Source organism: Lissotriton helveticus, chromosome 11, assembly GCF_964261635.1.
Source record: "Lissotriton helveticus chromosome 11, aLisHel1.1, whole genome shotgun sequence".
Classification (NCBI taxonomy): domain Eukaryota; kingdom Metazoa; phylum Chordata; class Amphibia; order Caudata; family Salamandridae; genus Lissotriton; species Lissotriton helveticus.
Genome location: NC_136072.1, coordinates 588,030,724 through 588,057,958, shown reverse-complemented (window position 1 = coordinate 588,057,958; position 27,235 = coordinate 588,030,724). Strand labels below are relative to the sequence as shown.

At 45.2% G+C, this 27,235-nt stretch overlaps 1 protein-coding gene across 1 annotated transcript in view; it reads right to left on the bottom strand.

The window, feature by feature from the left end:
- The window catches only part of BMP1 (bone morphogenetic protein 1), a 569,977-nt gene that overhangs the window by 439,401 nt on the left and 103,341 nt on the right, over window positions 1–27,235 (bottom strand). The window lies entirely within an intron of this gene.

The window sequence follows — 27,235 nt, the reverse complement described above, 5'->3', positions numbered from 1 at the left end:
GAAGGAAGCAGTAAAAAACTACTAGGCTAAGGGTCAGGAAGACCTGGGACGATAAGTTTTGGCAGGAATTTGTTAAAACAGCCATACTGAAGGTCAGTAAGTCATTTTGGCACTGGATAACCAAAGGTAATCAACAATTGGTTAAAGAGGAAGATTTCTGTACTCAACCACAAACATGGGCTAACAACTTTAGTATGCTATACTCAAAGCAGAACGACATGACGGATACTGAGGGAGTTAAAGATTACTTGATCAATGGTAGTGAAGAGAAGGAGGATACCTTGATTATATTTACTTTGTATTAGACAATGTCGGCAATAGACAACAAGAAAAAAGGTAAAGCCCTTGGCTTTGATAAAATGCCTGGAGATCTATTTTCCTCCAAGCCAGTTATCTGGGGTTACATTCTGAACCAGATATCCAATGCTATAGCGCAAGGGGCGGGAAAACGCGATACTTGAAAGGGTGCTGAAATAGTGCTGATCTATAAGAAAGGAGTTAAGGGGTATTCAGTTAATTATCGGACATTAGCTTGATTGATAATTCCCAGAAGGTATTGGGCAGCCAGTTACTGACGAGGATTCAAAACTGGGTGGAGGAGGAACAAGTCTCGTCACATTTCCAGGTCGGTTTTAGATCAAACACAAGCACGATTGACCAGATGTTCAACTGTATTTTAATACTCTGGAAATTTGTGGTCTGAAACTAGGAACATCTCTATATGTAGTATTTGTGAACCTCCATGCATCATTTGATCTAATTCCTCAAGAGAAATTCTAGATAGCACTTAAAGATAAGGGAATGCCGATTTATTTACTGCACATTATAATAAGTTTATATAGTGACAATTAGCCCAAGTAAGATGGGGAAGGAAAGGTGAGCCAACAGAATGCATACATATCAACAGTGGGGTACGACAAGAATGCATATTAGCTCAAATGTGTTTACCCTATACATTAATGGGCTCATCAACACACTATATGATTTCATCAGTGACTCCCTGAAATTAGAGGATCAAAGGATACCGGATCTGCATTTGGAAGACGAAATGCTATTGATTTCCAAAACTCCCATGGGCTTGCAGAATTTAATTAATCGGTTAGCATCCTCCTGTGAAAAACATGGCTTGGAAACTAATGTAAGGTATGGAGTTCTGCCTGTAAACAAGTACCAAAGCAAATGGATTGATGGTCAATGTTCCTGTCCTTCATGCGAGACAAGCATTAAGACAGAGGAACACTTTATTCTTTAATGTCCCTCTTACGTTAAATTGAGGAAGATTTGAACTATCCCAATTTGTTGTACACTTCCTATAGTACACTTAACCCATTCCATTAGAATACTAAAAAGTGATAACACAGAATGGCTAGTATTCAGTTTGTCCAAATACATACTCTGTGCATGGCGACGGAGATGTAAAATTTCGAAGCAAGACTAGTGACTGGGAGAGGCACATTAATTATATAATTTTATGGTTTACTGCATTCGAAATGTTTTACAACTACTGTTACAGGTTCACATGGGCATGATCTTAATTTTTATTACACAAATGCCTTGAGGAATGCTGGCTGAACATTTTTTCTAGGTGTGGTTTAAATTTTTTAGGAGAATGTTTTTTAGGTGTAAATAGGACTGGTCTATACCTTCACTGCTCAAGCACTTTGAATAATGCTACTGACCATTTCCTTCGGGGCCAAGGAATAATATTAGATGTAGGAGGAATGTATTAATATACAATGTTGCTTGGGCAATTTTAGGTGTGACCTAGTTTTACGAGTATTATTTTTAGGTATAAATAGGAACAAATTATATCTTCATTACACAAGTACTTTGTACAAGGTTGTTTGATCATCTTTTGTGTGCCCAGAAATTACAATAACCTCAGGAGGAATGTATTAGTATGCTTTTTTTTATTGGTTACTGTTTTTAGAAAATATTTGGAGGTTGGTTCACCAGATGTAATTAGCATAGATTTTTACGTTTTATCGCACAAGCACTTTAATCAGTCATGATCGAAACCCTCTCATGTACAGTTATCCTACATCTAGTTAGAGCCAATTAGTCTTTGACCTTGGCTTTTTCTCAGTGTAGGTTTGGTTACTGTGAGTGGTTTGATACAGATAAAAGCTGTCCATAGTAGAGCATTCATTTGGGAACAGACACTGAGCATCTTGAAGAGCTTTCTCTGAACAGTTGTATACAGATTGAACACTATGTGCAATGAGGGTTTCCCATACATCTGTAGCTAATTGTTAATGTGAAGTAGGCTATCTATGGAGTGTATGGTACAGGGCATAGGTACTCACAAACATTTTTCTAGGGGCCAAAAAATGTGGTCTGTGACGTGATCGAGGGCCACATTGATGCCAGCATGGTGGTGGTCGGAGGTTGGGGTGGGGGTGGGGCAAGGGGGTTGGCTGTAATGTGGGGTGTAGGGAAAGCGAAGCATATACATCTAGTGTCTGAATTGCACAATGTGAAACCAGAATCTGGGGAATAATCACGGCTTCTCCACTTAACCAATTTGTGGGATCCTACTCAATTGTTTTATTTCACTTTTCCTCCTTTTTCTTCATTATCACATATGAGGACCTCAAAATACAAGACTTGAGTGTGTGTGCTGTACAAAACGACCTTCTCTGTTTGATTTAATAAACTATAATGCTGTTCATGTAGAATATAAACACATGCCACTGACTTGCCTCTTAGTTTGCTGTTGCCATTATTGTAAGGGTGGGGAGAGGAACAAGTGCTTCTAAATTCATGTTTGAAAACAATCATTCTTTTAAAAATTACTTCTCAATGAACTGAAATAATCTGATGTACTAAGATGAAAAAGTTCTGGATGTGAATGCAATTAACTTTTTGAATTTCGATCAAACTAGCTTACTTTAACACTTTTGCTGCACGATGCCTTTCAAAATTAAGACATTTCTAAAAGGTAAGTGGTGCAGGACACCCTAGTTACTTCCTTTCTTTAACTTACATCTACCTTTAAGTAAACGCTGGCGAGTTTATTTAGCATCTTTTGATGTTAGTGCGGAGTTGAGTAAACAGCAACTCAGTTCTGCTGTTGATGAGGGGGCCACCTGTAGAGGTCAGAAGCACCGCATGAGGCCCCCGGGCCATACTTGGAGTATCACTGGTACAGGGTAAGTTTTGCACATAAGCCATACTTGTGACACCGTAGGGAGTTGTATCTGTGATGGCATTAATGCTTCTTCATATTATTCTGAGTTATTTTGTACTTGCTTTCAGGTTTCTAATGCCACTCTACTTTATAGAGCAGAATGTGCAAAAGAAGCTTGGATGATGTAATTTGAGATGTCATCAGTGATGTCACAAATTATGTCATAGAACATGTCATAAGGTACAATGTAATATGTGAGGCCATAAGCGGTGCATGGCGGAGGCACAAGTTATAGTTAGCTCCGCTAACTATAACAGGTAAATTTCTATGTTTTTTTTTTAGTTCAAAATGTCAATATTGTCACTGACAGTCACCTAACTAGAATGTCACTTTAACCTTTGTTTATTCAGTTAGTTTTTCAGTTAAAAAAACCCCCAAAACAGATCTTTTTATCACATCTAACTATAGTGTTACTTTAACCTTTCTTTTCTTCAGTGAATTTCTAGGGTTCTTTCTTTTAACGTAAAGTAATATTTTATTACTATATGTAAAGCCAACACCCCCGTCACACACAGCCACAGGCTGTGCATGGCAGGGGGTTTGGCACAGGACCTGGCGGCAAATTCCCCACAAGACCTTCTGTTTTTTTAAGTGGAGGGGGGCACGTGGCCTCCCTCCCCAGGGCTAATTAATCCAATTATAGCCCTGAAACCCTTGTTGTAGACAAATCTAGGACTCTAGTAAATATTCCCGATTTATGCCCTTATGTGGTTATATAAAATCATATCCTTATATAGGCATAAGAATCATACCCATATTAAGACATAGCCAATGCAGTCCAAATACGGCAAGGCTACTCCCATAGATTCCTAGAAAGCACAACACGTTCTTAAACAAACCAAGCCTCCAACAGCCCGGGAATTGCCCCTGCTCCTGTATTGATTTGTCCTAGAACTCCCGGAGTCCTGAAAGAACTGCGAGTTCTTAGTGACGTCTTATGTCCAACCTAACGTCAAACTCGGCACCTTCCAGGTATAAATATACCAGCATCTGCCCTAGCAAAAGACACGGTGGTTTGGGGCAGATCGACTATCTACTTGCCCGACGCCCTTCTGTAGCAAGTGCTGAAGGAAGGCGACCCTCCCGCTGACGCAATGAGAGAGACACTGTCTTTTCTCCTGCCGAGAAATCCAGCTCCAGTGTTTCCCTGTCACCCTTGCGGGTTGCTGGGAGATCGAGTCCTGAGAGAGAGATACAAGACCTCCTTCATTCTATAACCAAGGTGCGGAGCTGATTAGACCCTTAGAGAATTCTTGATTCAGATTCTTGGCAGAAACTATCTCAACTCAAACTACTTCTCACTTACTCCTTCCCATGTACTAGGCTTAGGTTAGGTACACCGGGGTAGGCGTATCTTAGAAGCACCAGTTGAGTATGTTTAGTCATGATTTTATCATTGTATATATTTTATCCATTTTAAACACCGTATGGCTTAGTAACCATACCATGCTTTTACAGTATTATTTCATAATACTCCTTTTACTGTACGCACTTTACTTTATGACAAGTGTTGCAATTGTAGCAACTCACTTCTCTTGCGTGAGAAAGAAGACTGTTCAATAAATAACCTCTTTTATTGAAAACGCCCGTCTCTCTGTTTCTCTGCACTTCTGGTGAAACTAAGCATGCACGATTGACTGAGTAAAATAGTTATCTATTGTTTCCGCGATTCTGGAGATATACTCCTTATTCTTGAGGGAGCAAAGTTGTCATGTTTATGCGGTTGTCAGAAACTAATCCCTTCTTGTGAATTCGAGAAAGTTTCTAGTGACCTCTGAGCTAGCTGGCATTCATCATTAAGTCTAACACATTCAATAGAGACAAAGTCGACCTAAGTCCTACGTCTAAACTATCATTTATGTTATTCCAATGCGCAGAGCCTATTGGGAATATAGGAACTACACTACATGGCGCCCAACGTTGGGCAAGGCGATAATTTAACGCTAGATACTAGAGTAACTCAGTCGTGCTTTTCACACAGACCCCTTTTTCCCGTAAAAACTCCAATAGACGTCTGTAGTGGGTGAAGGGTTAATATCCGCCAAACTTAGTAGGAGGAGAATCCTATGTATTAGTTTTTGGTTTAGTCAACGTTGAAGCATACAGTGTTCCAAAATATTGTGCACCTAATCTTTGTTTGCTTGAAACTTGCTCTGCAAACTTTCTGTCAGCAAAAATGTCAGAAAGTGAAGAAGAAAGGGAGAGAGCTAGAATAGCAGCTCAAGCAGTCTTAGATGACACAGCTCTCCAACAAAATGACCCTGATGCTATATTCATCCCGGCAAATATAAGGAAAACCATAACTATAAAACTTATAGAAAATGGAGTATCATCAAGAGGTGGTACAGTCATATTTCTAGTAGAGGCAGATCGGCAGACAGAGGTATTCTATTCATGGATAACTTTACCAGCAGCAAATGCTGTGACACACAAGTTCCACTACTACAAAGCAGAGGAACCTCCAGCGGAATACGTTCCTTTTGAGGACGTTGAAATTCCACTAACTTACCAAGAGCATCAGCACTGGTTTAATGGCGCCCTAAAACATCAAAATGACATTACCAGGCTCGGTCCACTAGGTAGACCAGGAGCCACATGGCCGGTTCTAGCCAGCTATACACCACATCCTGACATTGAAGGAATGTCAGACAGAGAACTTTTAGTTCAGCTAAAACAATTAATTAAAATACATAGACAATTGGTCCAATACGTCATGCGGACTTTAACAGTCCAACCAGCAATAAAAATTCCACAGCACACCCCTCACCAGGGGAACACAAATAAAATTACACCACAGACTATACAATCAGTCATTGGCAAATTACCCGCAAAACGGGAATAAATTCCGTTCTGGTTAGCTCAAAAAATTACTTAAATAGAGGCAGTATTTCCTGATAGTACACCTCATGAAAAACACAGAATTCTGACTATCTGTCTACCAATGGGGATCGCACCACATGTGGAGGACTGTGACACTTGGGGAACAGTCTTTGCTTCAATATACACAAAAACACATGGTGTTCCGTCTATGGGGGTTATACCAGACGTACTAAGACAGATTCAAAATGAATACGGTCCTGAGCCTGCTTTAAATCTAGGTATGAAATTACTGAAAGACTTTAAGCAAGTCGTGTAAAATTAAACTGTTTATGTGAAATCCTAGAACCTTGCACTGAGATCCTGTGTATATCAAGTTAATAAGTCTTTATTGCGAATTTTCATCATCATAAAAGACAAAGTATACAATACAAAAATCCATACAAATCATCCAAGTTGTACAAGGTGAAGTTAATTATCCATAGTATGTGAATAGATAAAACATATAAATAGATAAGAAATGCTAAAACCAGTGCTAAAAAAGTATTAAATATACAAAATAGCAAAAGACTTTGACAACTAGATATAATCAAGTAAAACTTTCTATCAAATCCCGGTACCCTTGAGGAATACCAGCTTCCTCTTTAACCAACCAACCATGTCATATACACCATGAGGTTAGGAACTGATCTTCCGGATCCGGAGTATCCAGGCCCAACTCACAAATTTAGCTACACCTATAACCACAGGTTTGGAGGTGTCAGTTTTCAGGATTCTACTTGCGGCCTGCGCGGATCTGGTTCCCATTAACCGACATACAGGTCCTAACCACAACCGTCTAGGTTGAAGATACTGCGGGCAGACAAAGAGGAAGTGATCAACCGTTTCAACCTGATCCAAACAGAATGGACATGTGTCACTTCCAGATGTGTTCCATCTTTTCGTTAGCCCTTGCAGCGGTAGGGTACCTACTCTAAACTGGTGATACAGTTTACGGTCTTGTGGCTTCGTTATGGTATCCCAGTATTCTTCCGGGAAAGAATCATCCTTAGTGACAAGGAATGTTGCAGTCAAGGTGCTACCAATCAAAGATGCGTGTCTCTTAGCTTTAATCCTACCCCAATAAACATCCCTAAAAAGCTTTTTCGGGAGAAAGGCAGCTGTATCAGGGTTGGCCCATAGATCCCCCATCCCCGTATAACTCAATGTAGTTTTAATTCCAGACAGCCAAGCGATCCTATGAGAACCCCCTAGCCCTTTAACTTTCAGTAGGGCCTTGGCGTATAAGGATAGTTCCGGTGTAGTCCACAGACGTCGCCAAAACGCCAGTGATCTATACCGTGCAATGTCCTCAACAGGCTGACAGCCTAGGTCATACAATAAGGGTATATATGTGGTAGATTGCGGCAGCCCTACAGCAGACCTAAGAAATGTATTCTGTGCGAACCTTTAATGGGGACAGGTTACTAAAGCCCCACAATTCTGCGCCGTACATAATGGCGGGGAGGATTTTAGAATCATAAATTTTAACTAGGGGAGCCATCGGTTTAGTTAAAGAGTGCCTATGTTCTTTAAGCAAGGCTCCTCCTAATTTGGCGTGTTTTAGGGCGAGTAGGTCTATCTGGGGTTTCCAGCTTAGATTATCACTGAAGGTAACCCCCAAGTAGGTAAAGACAGATGTCTGTTCCAGAGTGGCTCCTCCCATGTGTACCCTTGCGCTAACTGCTCTTGAGCCACGAAGAACCATAAACTTGGTCTTCCCCACATTGACTTCCAGCTCATGTTCGCGACACAACAACTCAAAGCGAGACAGTGCCAGCTGTAAACCCTGTCTCGTCTTAGATATTAAAAGACTGTCGTCCACGAACATGAGCAAGGGGACTTTCATGCCAGCTAGGGTTGGTGCATCTGTCGGGTGACTGGACAAATACTTTATCACCCCGTTGATAAACAAAGAGAACTGGGTGGGGCCAACACACACCCTTGTCTAACCCCTTTAGACACCTCAGATCTTGCTGTCACCTCCCCTGGTTTACCCCAGCGAACCTGGGCATAAGTGTGTTCATGAAGGTTGACCAAAATCGCCACCATCTCTTTGGGCATACCCATCCCCAAAAGTACTTCCCATAATTTGGCCCCTGGCACAATATCGAACGCGGATCTTAAGTCCACAAAGGCCGCGAAGAGCATGCCTCCCCCAAGAAGTACTTCCTTCCAATACAGGAGCACAAACCTAAAGGATTGATCCAGGGTCCCTATGTGTGAACGAAAACCCGCCTGAAAGGGCGTTAAGATGTCGGTTTCGGACATCCAGCTCTGGATACGACCCAGTACTAGACGAGCTATGATCTTTTGTACTGCGTCTATAAGACTTATCGGCCGATAATTGGCAGGGGCAGAGCGATCGCCTTTCTTAAAGATCGGCAATATCTCTGCCCCAAACCAAGAGTCGGGAACCAATGCTCCTCTAGCAAGGGCATTAGCTAGGATTGTTAAATAAGGGACCCACAGGTCTTGTTCTTGCTTGAACAAGTCTGCGGGGATGCAGTCTGGCCCTGGGGCTTCACCACTCGGGATTAATTTCAAAACAGACTCCACCTCGCTGGGGGCAAATATCAAGGATGCTTCAGAACTGAGGGGCGGTATTACTGCTACAAGCCGATCCCTAGTCTTGAACTGATTTTCAAAATAACTTACCCACTGCTGGGGCTCAACATGAGTAGTACAATTCATGGATTGCGGGCAGTTACCCCATTTGAGAAGGTGCTAGAATTGGGTCATATTCCGGCCTTCACAAGCCTGAAGTAGCTCCCTCCAGTGGTCCTCATCCCAATTTTTCTTCTGAACAGCTTTGTCTGTAGCCCTACAGCTTTGGATGGCATCGGGTAGTCTGGATTTAACAGCTATAACCAGTGCTCGTTGGGCCTGTCTACAACTATTATCGTACCAGGTACATGGTCTCTGCTCTTTGTTTTTGTTGAGGATTGGTAGGTTTTTAATAAAAAGAGATTTAAGCCCCAGAAATAATTCGCTGTGGATGCCCGACATTCGATCCTTGAGCCCCTCCTGGGACTCACAGCTAGATAGTTTGTCCATGGTACTAGTAACCATATTCCTTATGGCAGCCCGAGATCTTTCATTTGAGGCTATCTTTGGCCACCGGACCCTTCTCTGATCATTAGTTAGGGTTACTTTCACCTGTACAAAGGCATCTTCATCTATGGGGGAACAGATGAAGCTGTTATCGATTATAGTCAGGATCAAGGGGTTATGGTCGCTTTCCGGTCTACTCATCACCACCATATCAGCGATGGTCGACCACAACTCCATTTTAACCAGAATATAATCGATTCGACTCCCAGCTCTACCATTGTCGAAGGTCATTTTGCCAAACCTATCGACTTCGTTCTGCCAATAACTGCCCTCATACCCTTATCAAGGCACAACCCCTTCATATGCAGGGCCGCCTGCTTCCATTTCCTTATGGGTTTTAACTCCAGCTGGGGAACCCCCCCACAATGAGTCCTCAGCCTCAGTAAGCTTTCCATCATCCTCATCCAGGGGCTCAAAACAGGTATTAAAATCGCCTGCCACTACCCTATGGCCATCATTCAACACTGTGCTAAGGAGGTTCTCCAGAAGTGAGGTTGTTGGAGAACTTCGCCCTCCCGGAAGACCCCTCGCGTAGATGTTAACAATGAGGATATTGAGGCCCTTCGTGGAGCTAACTCTAAAAGCCATAATGTCAGGCCTGTCAATGGGAACCTCAACCACAGAAACACCCTCACACTGACATACCCAAGTGGTCAAGCCTCCAACCGGTCTACTCCTGTGGCCCTTAACTGCAGGTTTAAAAAAGTTCAAGTAACCCGTACAAAATATAGGTTCCACCGCCCAGGTTTCTTGAAAGGACCATATATCTGTCTGGTCAACGAAACTAGCCCAGTCTGGTATGTGTAACTTAGGCTCTAACCCGCTATATTCCATGAGGAAACCCTAAAGGAGGGGCTGTCAGAACAAGGGCTTCCCGCCAAACAAGCCATATTAAGGTGTTGAACAGAGCATACTCTGGGAGAGCCTACATTTGTGGGAGTTAATGCCTGTAAAGGACTTTCTCCTCGGACCAGCGATACAACGCGGTCTGGGACCACCCGCCGAGGTGATGCCGGGGCCCCGGTTACCTCAGACCAAGGGGAAACATTACCATCCCTCAGTCAATCATTGTCCTCAAGGGTGGATAAGAGGTCATATCGATTGCTAGTCATAATGGGCTGATCAACTAGGGTGAGGGCTCTTGGTGGGACCCAATGCTCCCTATAGTACAAAGCCCTCTCAGGTCTATAAAAAACCCAGGGGTAAGATCTTGATCTCATTAGGTGCAGGGGCCTGGTGGGAACATATATCTAAGATGTGTTCGACTAAAGACGGGGACCTAAAACTCAACACCACACAATCCCCCGCCAGGGATTTGTGGGAATGACCAATCCAGTTAATACGCCTCACCATTTTAAATTCCTCAAACAGTGCCTTACTGTTACCAATTCTTTTCCCAAGGCAATGAAGGGCTTTATTTTTAAGATTGGACCAGTGCTCTCGGGACCCATCAGATAGTGGGGGGGACGTTTGCTAAAATCACCGTATAGGGGGTGGCTTCCGGGGGGAGGTGTAGGCTGGGTAACATGTCGTGGCTCCCTTCTACCCCCTCCTCTGTCCTTAGCCTATTGCCCGATGCTACCCTCTGCTGCTGTGGGGGAACCCTATTGGCTAAGTTAGAGACCGCACTCTCTTTTGGATGGTCACCCGTCACTATATGGGCCTGGGTATTATCCACTAAAGTCCGTGGTGGCACATTATGTCGGGCATTGACATCCACAATGGTATGGTTACTAACCAAGTCCCCACTCGTCTGGGCTATAAAAGCATCTGATGTTTGTTTGCTACTATTAAAATTAGCTTCAATGCGGTTAAGCCTCTCTACAACTAAATCAAGCCTTTTCAAGACAGGGTCTATGAGGGTTTCTAACTGGTCCTTAAGGGTTGCGCACAGTATTTCAAAGTTGGGCTGGGCTGCAGGGTACATTGGGGGTTTACCCTTAGGGGCAGTGACATACCAAAAGCATGAACCCCTTTGGGCCCTGTTGCAGCCGTGGAGGCAGTTTGCTTGCTGGGACCGCGCCCTTTCCTTTTCTTACTAGGTGGTTCCCTCACTTTTCCTTCAAGGGCCTTTCTCCCCCTGGTGATTACCCTAGCTGGGCTCTGTGTGCTACTTATAAGCAGGGAGGCATCGGGGGTACCTGACATAGGGGATATACACAGGGGGTCAGGCAGAGTGCAATCTCCTGTGCGGATTCCATCAATACTAGCGTGTACTACAGGGAGCTGGGCACAGGGCAGCGAGAAGACGGGCTCCAGAGACAGCCTACGCTCTACAGCCTGGATCTGTTGGTTCAATGCCGTCTCGGCCCGGATCAAATATTCATCAAGAGTGCCCACCACCCTATCCCCAACCTTCCTCTTACTCATTGCTGGGGAATTGTATGCCAAGAGGTGGCCTCAAGGCCGTCTAGGCGAAGTACCACACAAAATCCAATAACATAACAAGAGGCCCAACAATAGAATAAATCAGTCTTACAGTCTTAGCAGGGATGCGAGGGATGTTAGAGATGTGGCCCGGCCCGGTCTCCTCTGGGCTCTGAGGGGCGTGGACGGGCCCGGGCTTCGCCCGTGCGCATCCCGCGTCGCGTGAGGGCTCTGGTGCTTTTGAGCACCTCACGGCGCTCCTGCTGACACGATGGACCTGCGCCCGCAGGGAGGCTGGGGATTGTAGTTCAGGAGGCCCACCGGAGCCGCACTCATCACAGCGAACTCCCACTGGGTCAGAAAAGCACCTCCCGGTCGGGCAAAGGAAGGAAATCCAAATGGTGGCAGCAGGTAGGATTTGAAAGGCGTGCAAAGGAGTGTCCCGCGCCGCGTGAGGGCTCTGGTGCATTTGAGCACCTCACGGCGCTCCTACTGACGCGATGGACCTGCGCCCGCAGGGAGGCTGGGGATTGTAGTTCAGGAGGCCCACCGGAGCCGCGCTCCTCACCGCGAACTCCCTCTGGGTCAGAAAAGCACCTCCCAGTCGGGCAAAGGAAGGAAATCCAAATGGTGGCAGCAGGTAGGATTTGAAAGGCGTGCAAAGGAGCGTCCTGTGCATATGTAAAGAGCGTGTGCAGTGTTCATGTAGTATGTGTGCGGCAGTAGGGCTCTATGTGTGAGTGAGTCGGAGTACTGAAGGCAGTGGGAACCATTTTGGTTTACCCTAGTTTGGCCGGACACAAAATGGAGGAAAAGGACAGCTTCCCCAGACAGGGGAAGTGTATTGCCTCCATTCTATGGCCGAAGGCATCCAGACCAGCGGTATAGCTACCAGTGGTGCAGTAAGTGCAATGCACCGGGGCCCAGAGGTGGTAGGGGGCCCCAACTACAACAGCACCTTGCGCCCGGAGAGGGCATTTAACCTGTTTGCTGCTTCGAACGTTCAGCGCCAGTGCTGAACGTTCGAAGAAACGGGTGCGGCCGTGACGTGCGCAGCACCAGGGAGGTAGCTCGCGCGACGGCCAACGGCAGCAGCGAAGGGGTTAAATAACCATGCTGAAGTTCCAAAGCTGAATGACCATTAAAGATGACTTAAAATTTTGTTTTCATCTTGTAACATTTGCTGTGAAATGAAACGCTGTAGGTTGTTGTTCTCTTCTAACACACAACACAATTTAAATATCAACGATTGAATTGTACAAATATATAATTACATAAACAGAGAAGTACAAATGAAGCAGGTTTTTTTTTCTTATTGCCAAGTGTCATGAATAAAGATTTTAATAGGGTAAAAAAAAAATCAAGACACTTTACTTGGTGATGCAGAAATGACAAATATGTGCTGACACGTTATTTGTGTGCTATATAGTTTTTTCGGTAAAACTGTGCGTCTCCACAAAGTTAACAGTCATTTCAATGGAAAATGTGCTGTCTCTAAATGGCAGTGGTTACCACAACATGTTTTAGTAATATATTTGTGACAGTGTGCTTCTACATCCACCACCAGCTACATATTACACCCTTACCATTCTACTGCTGAATGGGTGTGGTTACTTCGTGACACATTCTTTGTGTGATGCTTGAATTTTTCAGATTCCCTAGAAGTTCAAAGATGTAACATTGATGGCAGCACCATTCGTCAGAAAATTATTTCAGCATCACTGCTTAGCAGGGCTCTGTCTGATACCCTCGGCTGCAAGACTTAGACTCCAAGCAGCAGAATCTACTGAAGCACCTGCAAAGGTCTCGCTGTGGCACACGTAAATGCAGAGCAGTGCACATGCTCGCTTTAGTAAACACAGAGTGTGCTATTCAGCCCCGGCAACCTGACACCAGCAGAGGTGAGTAAGCTATGCCCATGCTGATGGGGGGCTCTGAAGACAAGACTGTCGAAGTAATCACTGCATTGAGCCTGACAGGTGGAGGGCAGACTATGGCTGTTAAAAGAACATATAACTCCTCAGGAAGGAGTGCTGGAACTGGGAAATGAATGATCTGAGCATTGTTTGTTTCATTTTATGCTAAAAAAATGCACAGGCAACTCAACTGTAAACAACTTCTTGGATATGCCAATGACAAATTCTTCCTTAATAAAACCAGAAGTAGGAATAGTTATCCTTATGAGAACCACGAAAACGAACCAGAATCTCAGAAAACAAGGTGTTGCTCCCCATAGCGAGTTACTGACAGAGGTGGAACTTGAGTAACTTATACACAGTACTGTAGTAGAAGCGGCGAGACAACAAATTAACAGGGAGAGCTGAGTTAAGGATCTGTCTTGGCGGTAAAAGCCCATGTTGGCACTAACAACCCAGGTACGAGCTGAGTCATCAGACGATTTGGCATGGAAATCATGCAAAAAATATTATGCAAAAATATGAAGTGTCTCCAAAATTAAATAACGTTTATTTCTTTGACAAATGTTACACTTTAGTAATTCAAATTAGATAAGTGAATAGAGAAGCATTTATTAAGTGTTAATTTTTAAACATTCATGTACCCAACTCCAAAGAGAATACCATTAGTGAACTCGGAGGCAAGAAAGTTGTCATGTGCATCCTATATGTAGGCTACATTATTATTTTACATGTAGCAGCATTATAGTCCATGAAGTCAAACATGAGAGATTTTTGTACATCACACATCCTCACGCAGTCTAAGGTTTTTAAAGCACTTTAAAGAAAACTTACCCTGGTCCTGCAGTATCACCCTTGTTCCATGTCTATCCGGGAAGATTGTGATACTCTTGACCGATGCTTTATGTCTTTTGTGTGTGAACCAAGGATCCTCTGTACTCTTGCTCACTGTGCTCTATCTTTTTCTATGTGTTTCAGATCTGACAAAAAAAGACTGGGGTTTAGCTGTCTTCTCCAGCCTCATGAAAAATAATACATCGTCTTGCTCAGGGCAAATGGGCTTTGTTTTTATTTATTTATTTATTTAGGATTTCTATTGCACAGCGAATCATACCCACAGGGATCTCTCAGCGTTTTGGCTACGCAGTGCTGAAGGCTAGGACAAAGTTGCGGATTTAGAACAGCCAAGTTTTTAACTGCTTCTTAAACTGCCCCAAACGTGTGCAGGTGCGTAGCTCATCAAGCAGACGATTCCAATGGAGCGGGGCTAGATGTGCGACTGAGCACCCTCCCATTTTGGCTTTCCTGATTTTACAGGGGCGGAGCAGATTACGATTGCTAGATCTCAGTAAACGGGCAGGTATATAGGGAATTATCTTTTACCTTAGATAGGCCGGGCCAATCCCCTGGTGTGCTTTAACCGCATGCGTGCGGGCGGAATTCCGCTCGTACGCTGAGATTTTTTAAAGCGCACTTTACGTGACGAGCTGGGCTCGTCATCAGCGTGCGAGGAGGCTACGCCATGACGAGCCCAGCTCGTCATCAGCGTGGAAGGGGTTAAATACCCGACGTCAGGAGCTTGAACACTGCTCTCTTCCTCATGGGTAGCCAGTGTAGTTGTTGCAAGAGAGGTCGGGATGGGGTACCTACTGGTTTGTTGAGGACCAGTTGTGCTGCTGTATTTTGCACTACTTGTAACCTAGATGCAAGGTCCTCCAAATTCCTAATAGTAGTGAGCTCCCATAGTCCAGTCTACTAACTAGTAGTGCCTGTACTAAGGTCTTTCTGGCCTCCAGAGGGATCCAGGGGAAAATCTTCCGCAGCATGTGCATGATGCCAAAGCAGGTGCCCAATACTGATTTCACATGTTCCTCCATTGAAAGCGTGTTATCAAACAGGATACTCAAGTTCCATGCCTGAGTGGTTGGATTGGGTGCCTCTCCCAATTCCACTGGCCACCAGTCTGAAGACCATGATTCCGTCGCCTTTCCAAATAGAAGGATCTCCGTCTTATTGGAGTTTAGCTGCAGCATATTCTCGCTCATCCAAGTGGCAATTTTCAGCATGCAGGACTTTAACTTTGCTCTGGTTTCCGCTGGGTCCATTTCAATGGGGATTATCACCTGCGTGTCATCCGCATACGAGATTGTCTCAAAACCGCAAAATCTAATGATGGTGGCCAGCGGTGCCACATAGATGTTAAATAGTGTGGGGCTTAAGATGGAGCCCTGTGGGACCCCCTTCTCTACTGCTGTGGTCTGAGAGGCAAATGTATCCAATTGGACACATTGTGCTCTATTGTTAAGAAAGCTCTGCAGCCAAGTCCAGGCCAAGCCTTTGACACCAATCTCCCGCAACCTGTCCAACAGGACACTATGATAGATGGTGTAAAAGGCTGCTGATAAGTCAAGGAGCACCAGCATGGTGGACGTCCCTCTGTTCAGCGACATCCTGATAGTATCCATGACCTCCACCAATGCCGCCTCCGTGCTGTGGGCTGCATTGGTGGAAGTCATGGACCTGATTGAAAGGGGTCCAATAAACTATGCTGCTCCAGATATCCGTAAGTTGTTTATTTACCAGTGTATCCATGATCTTCAAGCTACAAGGGAGGAGGGAAATTGGTCTATAGTTTTGCAGATACTCCAGGTCTGCCAGTGCCTTCTTCAGCAGAGGTTTTATATGCACCTTTTTCCATTTCCTAGGAAATGAAGCCGTAGCCAAGGAAATGTTGCAAACCTCATCTAGCGAGGGAGCTAAAATTGGGGCAAGGTCAGCCATTATGAATGGCACCGCTGGGTCTGAGGGGGCCCCTGTTTTCGTCCATGCAGCACCGCTTCCACTTGTACTGTGGTAATAGCTGTGAAGGCGTCGAGTCTAGGTAGTGGGGGATCTCTCCCCAGAGGGGCCGACCCCTTCAGTACTGCTCCTGCAGCCAGCGAGCTGTAGATCTGGTCAACCTTGTCCTTAACCACATGAATGCTACAGCAATTCATCCTCTGTGCTGCAGATCCTAGATTCCCATTGTTCATGACGAGCTCAGCTCGTCATGAGCACACAAGCAGTGTACTGCATGAAGAGCTGAGCTCGTCATGAGCTTGGAAGGGGTTAAAATGGTTTGCTCTATCATCACATAGCGTTTGTGTCGGGGGGATAGAGGGAGTGTTAGCTTTAGGGTTTGTGAACTCTGAGTATTTTAAAGAGCTCCTTAGAGGAGTTCTTTGCCTCCCGTATTCGCGAGCCTAAGTGGTCTCCTCGCTGAATTATAGTTTTTTAAGTATACTTTGTGTGCTCCTGAAAAGGCAAGTTTGTTCTCTGGCCACTTGGTTTTCCTCCATTTTTTTTCTCTGCCTCTACACCGGGCCTTTTCCTTCTTAAGACTTTCAGAGTACCAGGGGGCTGAGGCAGCCCTTTCCTGCGTTCGTACTACCCTGAGTGCTGCAATGATATTCAGAGTGTCTCCGATAGAGGACTCCCATTTTCTTAAGGCCTTGTCACTTCCCTCTCCTTTATCAAAGGAGGAGGGTCTAAAAACCTGACTAAATGCTGCAGGGGTGACTTTCCTCCAAGCCCTACGAGGACTCACTCTACGTTGGGACAGGCTTCCTCTATCCGACCTGCTAATGGTGAATTTAAGCGCGAAATGATCGGTCCAGGTTTTGGGTAGGTCTACATTAGTTATTCTTCAGAGCATCATTTACATATATATTAGTTCAACCCCACAGAACAGCATACATACAATTGGACAGTGGATCAGCCCTCTTTAGCCGTTGGCTTTGATGATAATGCATGGCTCTGCCTAGTAGACAACCGCTGGTCGTTACAATGGCAGATAGGCTAAGTAATAGTATTTTGCCTGCTTACTCTTTGCTGTTCTGGGCCTCAGGAGATATTTTCTTTACTTCATCTCCCAGCAGCTCACCTGCAAATGCTGTCTAGTGTTAATTGAGTAATGAGAGTAGCAGCCGCTTTGCTGTCACTGAACCACAACATTTGTATGCAGAGTACCAGGCAGAGCGCCAGGCATCTATGCTGCAAGCTTCAAAACCATGCCACCATCTTGAAACATGATTCTGCATACTATAGCATTGTTAACTGATCCAAGATGACAAACCAGTGTGAAGCCTTACTTTTACATTTTTTATTGAAGCACATGCCCCCTACATTTAGTAGGCATATTTTTTATTTCATTTTCTTTATTTCTATCTTTTTTAAATTTTAGTACATGATTGCACTACGAAGAAAACTATAAATCCACCAAGGTCAGACTCACATAGTCTGCAGTGCTGATGCAAGTGTGACTGAAGGTAGATTAGGTAATCTCAACATTTAGGCTTCATTGTAGCTTCTCAAGAACTTTGAATTACACTAGTGGACCAATGCACCAGATAATCAACCTATGTCTCCTACATCCTAACCTGTGTCCTATCTCCAAACTCTGTTCCTTCCTATCGAGCGGTGCACCTGTGTTTGAGCTACCCTTCGTTCTGTATGGTCTACTGGCCCTGTCCTTCCTGTCTGGCTACTATGTCACTACAGCAGCACAGCTCCTCGCCTTCATCCTGCCTCTCAATATCCTGTTTATTGATGGGAATCTAGGTTACTGGCACGACTCTGACCGGGTGGAGTTCTGGAACCAATTTAAGCTCATTGGGCAGAGCGTAGGCATTTTTGGGGCAGTCGTTATCTTGGCAGCAGACGGTTGAAACACTCACAAGAAGATAGCCTGCCTGAAAAGTAGTGTTTTTATAAAGTAAATTATGCATTTTTGTTTCTTTTGGCGGAGGAGGAGTGGTTTGTCTATGAGCCACTACCCTACTGATCTCTTTGTAAATCTTACTTTATCATGATGGACATTTTAGTGCCTTCTAATGTTTACACCCCATGCCCAAGGATACACATTCTGGGTCCAAGATTGCTCTTTCAACCTCCTAATTTGAGACTGCAGAGCAATGAGACGGAAGCCGGGGGCCCTTCTACAATCTTTCCAGCATTTTGCACGTAAAAAACAGTTTTTAGCAATTGTAAATATTTTAATCTGCCGTTTTACCTACCAAGAAAAACCGGACTCTCGGGTGCGAGAATTACATCGCACCGAGGCTCCTTGTACCCGCCCACTCATTCCCGGCGCAGCCGACTAAGGCGCTGACGCCGGGGCTCAAAGTCTAGTTGCCGCCATCTTACTGGGAGGAAAGGGTTGCGCTCCAGCTGCAGGACGCTTCCCGCCCTCCCAGCATACTTAAGGGGCGTTTGTGTGACAGCGCTCAGACTGATGCACATTTCTCCCCTGAGGCGGAAGCCGGGGGCCCTTCTACAATCTTTCCAGCATTTTGCACGTAAAAAACTGTTTTTAGCAATTGTAAATATTTTAATCTGCTGTTTTACCTACCAAGAAAAACCGGACTCTCGGGTGCGAGAATTACATCGCACCGAGGCTCCTTGTACCCGCCCACTCATTCCCGGCGCAGCCGACTAAGGCGCTGACGCCGGGGCTCAAAGTCTAGTTGCCGCCATCTTACTGGGAGGAAAGGGTTGCGCTCCAGCTGCAGGACGCTTCCCGCCCTCCCAGCATACTTAAGGGGCATTTGTGTGACAGCGCTCAGACTGATTGCTCATTTCTCCCCTGAGGCGGAAGCCGGGGGCCCTTCTACAATCTTTCCAGCATTTTGCACGTAAAAAACTGTTTTTAGCAATTGTAAATATTTTAATCTGCCGTTTTACCTACCAAGAAAAACCGGACTCTCGGGTGCGAGAATTACATCGCACCGAGGCTCCTTGTACCCGCCCACTCATTCCCGGCGCAGCCGACTAAGGCGCTGACGCCGGGGCTCAAAGTCTAGTTGCCGCCATCTTACTGGGAGGAAAGGGGTGCGCTCCAGCTGCAGGACGCTTCACACCCTCCTCCGCACTGTATAAAAGGACCATGCCTTTCCGTCCGCGCAGCGGGCGGGCGCAGCGGGCGCGCCGGCAGCGCCCCAAAGGCACGCCAAAGGCAAGCCCGTCTGCGCCCGTCCGCGACAGGCCGGGACCAGGGGCCACGACCCCTGCACAACTGACCAGCCACACACTGAGAGCAGTAAGTAGTGCAATTACCTACTCAAGTTGTGAGCTTAGGAAACTTAACATCTCAGGCGCTAAACACCCCGCGTCATGTGCACAACTAGAGCCCTTGAACATCATGGGCCCAGTTTGCTGTCAGAACTGCAAATGGGAGAGTGATCCCTGGTACTGCTCTGCTCATATAAACACCCCAGACCTTGCACTGAAATGTATTTACCTCAATGCAAGATCCATCCCAAAACACTCAATCGAAATCTGGGATATTTTGAGCACAGAAAAACCCGATCTGGCCTTCATCACTGAAACCTGGCTGGACAACCACAGTACCCCGGATATTGCAATGGCCCTACCAACGGATTATAAAATTCTTAATCTGAATAGGGGAAAAAAAAGGGGAGGTGGGGTAGCTCTACTGTTCAAAGACTCCCTCACATGCAGACAAGAGCCCATTACACAATCCAACAGCCAATGGCATTCTCAGGTCCATCAACACCTATATTCTACTCGGTGGTGTGATAATTTACAATCCACCAGGCTGTACGTCTGACTTTAGTACTCAACTTTTTGCGCAAATCATGCCGGTCTGTCTTAATACCAAGAATTTCTTGTTACTAGGGGACTTTAATATACACTATGATAATAGTAATAACCCCCTAGCTAAACAGCTAGAGAAGAATATGGAAATGTTACAACTGTCCCAGAGAATCGAACAACCAAACATAGGGCAGGACACATATTAGATTTGATGTTCTCCAATATTAATTCAACCCTCATTAAAGGATAAAACCCATGACTTGGACGGATCACTCTATGATTGAGTTTGATATTAATCTACCTGTCAATAACACCAGACCACTATGCTCGGCAGCAGCAAAAACCAGGAGTTGGAAAAACTTCATAGTAGAAGCTTTTCAGCAACATTTTAAATATTCTAATACTACAAAAACTAGTATTAACGATGAAATAGATCAACTTCAGAACCATATCAGGAACGCACTGGAACATTGTTCAGTGCTACACTCCAATAACAAACCTAGACGAACTATGTCAGAAAAGTGGTATGGGCCAGAACTAAAGTTACTAAAAAGGAAATGCACATCACTTGAACATAAATGGAGACTTACAAAAACCCAAGATGCCAGATTGTCATACAAGAAAGAACTTATACTTTATAATAAAGCCATTAGGAAGGCAAAAAAGGAATATTTCTCTCGCAGAATAACAGAAAATAAAAACTCGGCCAAATAACTATTTAAAATAGTCAAGGAATTATGCTGCCCTACAAGTCTCTCGTCAAATTTGACTCCCTCACAAGCAGGCTGCGATAAAATCAATGACTTTTTCTGTGAAAAAATAGATAAAATGTACTCCTCATTCTCTCATGCTAATCCGGAATGTTTAGAGACCCCCGAGTCATCCACCCCCCAGATTAGCTGCTCCCGCTTCGGCCCGTTCTCAGAAGAAGAAATCGGGAAAGTCATGCTTGAAATTAAATCAGGCTTCCCGCTGGACTCATGTCCTCATCATATTTTTTCACAAATAGCTCCCATTATATGTCCAGCAGTAACACAAGCATTGAATCACTCGCTAGAATCCGCTGAATTTCCAACTAACTGGAAGAACGCTATGGTTACTCCATTATTAACAAGCATTTGCAATGCAATAGGTCTCGCAGTATTTAACTTAGAGTTTTTGGTATTGCTTTTGATATTGTTTTTCACAATCTATTGTAGTACTCCTAAATAATTTTTCCGTGTAGGCTGTTAGTGATAAGGCTATATAGTATATTTTTGTAGGCAATATGTAGTAGGAATACTCTCAACTGGTTTTGCTAGTTATTAATAAAATGTTTATTTAGAATACAAAGTACATTTTTCCTGGCAAATATTGATATAAACGTTTTGATTTGTATTTGAAACTTTATTTTTGTTTTTGTAAATTCCTGAACGGACACTTTTGAATCAAGGTGAAGCGTACACAATTAAACATGAGTAATGTATTCCATTTAATACTGGTATGGATGGGGGCAGGCTTCATGTACAAACAAGGACAACAATTCAAGTGAAAGTTACAATGGAATCCCCACAAGGCAATTCCATGTAGCAAATATTTTATGTGTAACAAATGCAGGCGTTTCATACCCCTTAGAGGGGCTATGTGAATGACACGCTTCTGCTTCCAGGGCTCCTCTGCCTTTTCATGTACCACCCTGCTTCCAAACTCTGTGATAAATGGCCCCTTTTGGAGACATGCTTTATTCGCTTTTGCTTTTTTTCCATCTTACGGTGCATTACTGCACGACCAATAATCTGACATCCATCCACAAGAATGAAAAAAAAGTTCTTTAAAACTCCCCTTGCCTCCCTGCTATGAAATCCTACTTCCACCGTGGCCCATCCATTCCAAGACAACTAATGACATGTTCTAGACAGCTAACTTATAACCCAGAGAAGCAAACCGCTGCTGAGGTGTTCGAAGCATGCCCATTTCACAGGGTTAAAGCAACATCCGCTCTTCATCCTTCCAGGGATAACAAAGTAAGTACATAAGTCTGTTTGTCTGTACATACACCAACTTCCCCCCTTCCGAGCTTGGCGACCCATTGGACAGGGTTACGAGGACGTGTGTTATTTACAGTTTACAGCGCATAGAAGCAACAAAATTGCGGCATGATGCGTTAATTTAACAGGTTAATAGCATAATTGTAATCCTTCAGTGCCCCCTCCATCTGGACGCTGAACCGTCCTCTACCAATAAAGGCCCTCATTTTAGTCCAAAAAGCAAATACATGGCGAGGAAGCTCGCGCTCAATTACCGGCTGGTTGCATACGACTGTGGTCGTCTGTTCGTGAGAATCCGGGACTATTGGGTGTGTTTCCCTGTAACACTTAAAGCTGCCTCTAATGAAACAAAATCATAGACTGGAGGAAAAAAAAGAAGAAAAAAGGCGCCCGTTCCCCCACAGCACAAAGGCGTTAGGAATTCCACACGCGGGGAGGCCATTTTAAAAAAAAAACTCAAAAGAGTTGTGTAGTCCCTTAGCGCCCTCCACCCACCAAGAGGTGGGCATGAACACCGCTCCGAGCGGTACAGGTATGGTGGCGGGTCTGCATTTAAAACGGGTGACCCCCGTGCACCTCTGGGGGAACTTAGCAGCTATTTTGCCCCCACGCCCCTTTCTGAAGGTTCAAGCTGGGCCGGGAGGGGGTGCATTGTACTCCCCCCTCCCCCCACCACCTCCTGCCGTTGTGTGGCGTCCAAGGGGGGCTCCCCTGCCATTCATAGGCCGCTGAGGACCGCAGACCAACTGTTGTCTTCACACCATGGAGGAAGGGAATAAGGTGTGCGATTTACAAAGGGGGGATGCTTCATACACTCACCCTCTAACAAAGTCATTGTCATGTCTCCGCCCCCGCCCACAATCAGTATCATTAGTCTGTCAAAGGGGAGCAGTTGACCAACTTACACACCCGATTCCAAGTTCCGGTCCTGCTCCAAATCCTTTCCTACCAGTGGGGCACCAGAAATAACAACGCTGGTGGCCATAGATGCCCCCCTCACCTTTCATACAAAACGCTCATTATTTATGAGGTACCACGTTGCTCAAGAGCACACTGCGAGCCTCAGAAATCAATGGGCTGCGACTTGGAACAGATGCTACACCGAGGTGAAATCACCAATTGAGGAGGTCTCTGCCGCTGGTTAACCCTAGTAGAGAAGCACTGCCATCTTGTATCTCGGGGGCTCAGATTCCTCGGCCCCTCCCACTAGCAGCCGTGATGAAGTACAGAGGAAAATAAAATGACAGTCTGGTTTGAGTTAATATTTGCGAATAAAAAGTCTCCGACTGCTTCATAACTTTACAGTAATTCAATAATTTAAAAGTGGCTTTGTAAGTTCAAACACTGGGTTACTCACTCTTGAAGACGGCTCAGAGCGCTTTCAAGATGATGAATCACACGGAAAGAGATCAACGAAACCGAAACCTAAGAGGCGCGCGACGTGAGCTGTCTCGGTAGAAGCTCACGCACACAATGCACCACGCCCCCTCCCGCGGCTCCGTGACGGGCCCAGTAGAGTGCACGTAAACCTTGGCCGAAAACATGCCGGCCGCGGCCAGGAGTGCGCCCTGTGGGTTGCAAGCGTCTGGCGGGGACCCTACAGATGCCCCGCTGGTTTTTTTTGTTAGGTGGAGGAGTATTTCAGACCGTGATCCCGCAAGACGGACGTCGAGCTCAGGAACTCGACACCGAGGACTGCGCCGGAGGTCAGGCTCTCACGAGAAGGTAAGAAGCAGTAGCGCAAGTCTGATGTGCCCGGGGAAGCGTGTGGCTCGGGGGAGCACTGATTTATGGTTGAAGAGCGATCTGTGCGACAGGGGAGAGCAGACAGTGGGGACTGGGTCGCTGTGTATGCGCATGCGCTGGAGCTTTCCAGGAGACAGACACAGCGATCGCGTTCGCGCGCGCGTGGCCTGCGCCGATCGCCTTTTGCGAGATGCGCGCGGCCAGGTACTGTCTCCTGGGAAGCAGACCCAGTGACAAAAGATCTCTGGGGAGACAGCGCTTACGCGCTGTTAACGCCACGAGACCTAAAAAAAGCAGGCTCAGACATCGATAATCCTGCCAACTACCGACCCATATACCAACTGCCCTATCTATCGAAAGTACTAGAAAAACTGGTTAACAGGCAATTATCCACCTTCCTGGAAACAAACAACTTATTAGACATTTCCCAAACGGGTTTTAGGGTCAACAACAGCACGGAGACAACACTATTGTCCGTGCTGGATAATATCAGAATGCAGGTAGACCGGGGGAAAACAGTCGCCTTGATTTTATTGGATCTCTCGGCGGCATTTGATACCGTACCACACAACTTACTATTAAGAACTCTTGCAGCAAAAGGTATCGGGGACAGAGCTCTAGGTTGGTTGCAATCATTTCTATCGGAAAGAACGCAATCAGTGCGCATGGGCAATTTTTCATCCCCTCATCGGAACATCAAATATGGGGTCCCACAGGGGGCCTCATTGAGCCCAACGTTGTTTAACGTATTTGTGTCTTCCCTCGCAGCAATAGGAAGAAAGTGGGGTGTCGAAATCTGTTCTTACGCAGACGACACCCAACTAACTGTAATCCTGGATGAGGAGGATGACCCCAAGGGCAGGCTTCTAAACTGCCTCACCGAATTGTCTGACTGGATGTATAGCCACTGTTTAAAATTGAACGCAGACAAATCAGAAATATTACTTTTTGGGGGACATACTCAGCTGTGGAGCAACAGCTGGTCGCCAGTATCCCTGGGAAGCGCCCCTAACCTGACACTGACAGCAAGGAACCTGGGAGTAACGATCGATAACACCCTATCTATGAAGTCTCATGTGACTACAATCTGCGGCAAAGGTTTTGCCTTGTTAAAAATGCTCAGAAGAGTCTTCCCCTGGATTCCCATAGAGTGCAGAAGGATCCTGGTCCAGTCATTACTGATGAGTCGGCTGGACTACGGAAATTCACTGTTTGTAGGGATGGCAGATTATCTCTTTGCCAAACTACAAATAGTACAAAATGCGGCGGCCAAGGCAATCTGTAATAAAAAAAAATTCGACTCCGCCAAGAGCTGCATAAAAGAACGTCATTGGTTGCCAATGAGGCAGAGAGCAACCTTCAAAATACTGTGTATAACACACAGAGCACAGCATAAAACTGGTCCACGTATCCTAAGAAATAGGATTAAGTTTTATGCACCAACCAGAAATCTTCGCTCTCAATCCACAGCAAGAGCAACAACTGTTCGAGTGAAGAGAGCCAGGATGGGAGAACGAGCTTTCTCTGATGTAGCTGCAACCAAATGGAATGAGCTGCCTGTAGCTCTGAGACTTACGGACTGCCATCTATCATTCAGAAAACAATTGAAAACCTTCCTTTTTCCCAAACTAGATTAACTGTAGGACTTGGGTCTATCCACCACTCACCATTATCAGTGTAGCGAGGTGATATCCTACGCAGGATGATTGTTAGCGCTTTATAAGAAATACAATACAAATACAAATACAGTGTGCTTGCATGAGTGTATTAGTGTGTGTATGAGAGTGGTAGTGAGTTTTGATATGGCAGATGCAGACTTTGTCTAAGGAATTTTAGGGGGGTCGGGGGCAGCTGACAGACTGAGATGTAATCCTAGTGAGGGGGCCCAGTTACTTTGCTTGCACTAGGCCCCATGGCAGCCTAGCTACACCACTGATACAGTCACTGAAGTGATGGGGTGGAACAGGGCTACTTTAAGAAATTCAACAATTACCTTAGTGGGCCAGGGGCTGCTGTTTATTTCTTTCTGAACAATACCATTTAGTTGATTGGGTTGGACTGCAGTTTCGGTTGGGAAAGGTGAGGAAGTTTCTAGATAAGGGCTGCCATTTAGTCTATCCACGATTAATGCGCCAAGAGGCTGATGACAACCAAATGCAGAAACCTCACACTTCATTATACCCAAGCTGTGGGTGTTTCGGTTTGGAGACAGCCCAGTGCTCTATTAGATCACTCTATACTAATGTTGTGTATGGAGAGTAGCCTGAGAAGGATACTTGAAAAAAGTACCACCTCAAACCAGTTCTGAAGGTTAAGACAGTGAATACACACCCCGTCAACAAAAAATGTGTCCAAATGTGGAACCCAAACCATCTGACTTTGTTGCCGATCCAAGTCCTTTGTGACCAAAGAAGGGATTGCTCCACAGTGTATTCAAAGGACTGCTGTGTTACCAGGACTCGTGTCTGCCTGACAGCCAGTCTCGCAGAGGTGAGGGGACATCATGTGAAGGTTGCACTTTCTGTTAGTGGAGCCGAGGATCTGCCTGGTGCCTGAAAGCTTGCCTTCCAGCGGAGAGAGGAATGAAGTCTACTAAGCACTGTAGGAGAGAATGTCAGGGAGAAGAATTCCAGTGTGTCCCTGATTGAGGGACACCCAGAGAAAGCAGAGTTCCTGAGACAAAGCCAAGGGCGACCTGTGCTGCACATGGACCCTTGGTCTCTGAAGGTTCCTGACAGGAACTGCAAAAATAATACACACAAAAGGAAGAAAGGTACAGTGCTCATGGTTTTACTTCCTCCCTCCTTCAAAGCTCTAAGGACACAGAGACATCAGCCCCTTTGTGAATGTGTGACTACAGGCAAATGTTCCCTCTCATATTCCCACATGCCACGTAGCAAAGCAGCATAGGGCAAGTACCAAATGCATGTTTTATGTATGTTGTGTCTGCCCACCTACACATACACTTAAAAAGGTCTTAAAATAGTTATGTAGGACACAATACAGGGATCCTTGACAGTTGTAACAAGGCCTACTGACCCATAGGATCTAAATAGGCTGAAACATGCTGACTAAATAATTTATATAAAATGAAGGATGTTAGGCTAATTATACTCCAATTCATCCGCTTCTTCTCTTGCAAGGGCTTTCTAATCTTGTTCGAGTAACCACTAATAAACTATGATTTCAGTTACTCTACACAATCTTATTCCACTTCACGATACAATTGAGTCCAGGGTCCTAATATCAATAGCCCCCAATCTTTGGCTAGATGGCCATCTAACACAATACTGATGAGGATGAAAATAGGCCCAATGAAACAAATTGTGGGTAAAGGCCCCCTCAATGGGATCTTAGCATACATGACAAGCAAGAACTTAAACAAAATTATCTGAACTTGCTTTTACTGTGTGTGTTTTAAGGAA